Here is a 2,372-nt window from a genome sequence, read left to right as displayed (position 1 = left end):
ATATATATGCAATAAAAACACTAGGAGCGTGTGTTCACAAATGCGTAAGTAACCACTAGGAAAAGTAAACTAACGAAGCAGAGCGCTTTCATATAATTAAATCTTTGTATCGGCACTGAAGATGTAATTATACGAAAGCGCTCTGCTTCGTTAGTTTACTTTTCCTAGTGGTTACTTACGCATATATATATGTATATATATACTGTATATATATAAATATACATTATATATATATATATATATATATACATATACTGTATGTATATATATATATGTACATATATATGTATACATATATATATATGTGTGTGTGTGTGTGTGTGTGTGTGTGTGTGTGTGTGTGTGTGTGTGTGTGTGTGTGTGTGTGTGTGTGTGTGTGTGTGTGTGTGTGTGTGTGTGTGTGTGTGTGTGTGTGTGTGTGTGTGTGTGTGTGTGTGTGTGTGTGTGTGTGTGTGTGTGTGTGTGTGTGTGTGTGTGTTTGTATGTTTGTGTGTTTGTGTGTGTGTGTGTGTGTGTCTGTGTGTGTGTGTGTGTGTGTGTGTGTGTGTGTGTGTGTGTGTGTGTGTGTGTGCGTGTGTGTGTGTGTGTGTGTGTGTGTGTGTGTGTGTGTGTGTGTGTGTGTGTGTGTGTGTGTGTGTGTGTGTGTGTGTGTGTGTGTGTGTGTGTGTGTGTGTGTGTGTGTGTGTGTGTGTGTGTGTGTGTGTGTGTGTGTGTGTGTGTGTGTGTGTGTGTGTGTGTGTGTGTGTGTGTGTGTGTGTGTGTGTGTGTGTGTGTGTGTGTGTGTGTGTGTGTGTGTGTGTGCGTGTATGTGTGTGTGTGTGTGTACTTTTATGTTCGCGTTTCAGCTTTGAAATTACAATAGTTAAAAGAAAAAAATATATACTAATTTATTTATTTTCTCAGCGTGGCTCCATGCTAACGAAGGAGATAACCGTTACCCAGGCGCAAATAGACTTATGGTAGATTGTTTTTTGTCTTCTGTCTCTTCTTCCTCAGTGCATAATCGTCACAGATCCAGAACTCGGCGTCATCATTCTTTGTGTCCTTTAGAAGACCTACAGCCCCGGTTATCCGGCAACAGATCCTGTATTAGTCAATGGATTACTCAGAGAGGAAAATATGTATCTTTATCTTTAATATGTTGATGGCTTTATGTGTGGCAACAGTATCTAATCTGTATTTTGCTGATGATGTTATATCTAACAACAAGGTTTTTATTTATAAATTATTACCAGAGTATTCAAAGACGAGGAAAGGACGCACTTAGAAAAAGGAAATGTCGATGAATGGGTTTGATACTTCCTAGTTATTTTTAATCCTTCGCGGTGTGATTAAGGTTATGTAGCCCATGGTGGCAATGGATTATGACAATCAAGTTTCTCCACCCTAGATATGTTGCGTTAAATCTGCGAACCGCCAGTGCTGTAGTGCAATCTATATAGATGAATGTGATTGCACTTGAGGTCGAATGACATAGAGTCTCTTGTGTTGTGTACCACACTGTAAATAAACATCATCAGGATCTAAAAATCTAGGGTGGCAAGAACCTTACGCCAGAAGGCACTTAGCTGAGACTTAGGTTGTAACCTTTGCCCTCTGAAGTAAAAGTCACCAGTAGCAGCTTTAGTCGAACACGGTTCCACGCCGTTTGAAGCACGATTTAATCCAACCTGTTACGGAGGTACACCAGGCAAAATTTCAAGCAACTAGACTTATCCCCCGTCCCTACCCTGTCCCTTCCCGTCCACATGTCTTAGCACCTAGTTCAACACCTGTTTCAGCATCGGTCTTACTTCTTAACATCTTGTCCAATTGTCTCAAGATCTCGTACCTCATTGCCTGCTCCTCTCCGTACTTACTGCCTGTTACAATTCTTCGATTCCCGGCCATTCAGTCCTTCGCTTCCCGACTATACATTTATCTTAGTCCTACGCTTCCCGGCCACCTGTCACAGTTCTCATAGTTCTCAAGAGTTCCTGGTTCTCTGCTCCTCAGCCTTCCATTTTCCTGGAGGGGGATCACTCTCCTCTTACCACTCATCCTCCACCAAATAAGTCCTCCCCGAGCTCAGGAGTATTTTTCTTTTGTCGTCAGTAAATCACGAAAGCATAGATAAGGCTTCTTTAAGCTGAAGGATATCGTCTGGCGTTAGCCAGAACGAAATATTTAAAGTAAAGGCAATGTAAATCAGAACACATTTGTGGAATTCCTCAATGGCTGGTAAATCTAATCAAGTTAGTAACTCAAATACTTGACCAAGCGATTGAGTATGTCACATGTAATTGGGTACACCCAAACATGACCAATGGTACAGTATATCAGAATTATACATATATCTAAGTATATTTTTCGTAACTGATAATGCAGTATAT

This window comes from Oratosquilla oratoria, chromosome 4, assembly GCF_046742065.1.
Source record: "Oratosquilla oratoria isolate Oo_2021 chromosome 4, ASM4674206v1, whole genome shotgun sequence".
Taxonomy (NCBI): domain Eukaryota; kingdom Metazoa; phylum Arthropoda; class Malacostraca; order Stomatopoda; family Squillidae; genus Oratosquilla; species Oratosquilla oratoria.
The sequence above is the reverse complement of the archived record's forward strand: the minus strand, read 5'-3'. Positions refer to the sequence as shown.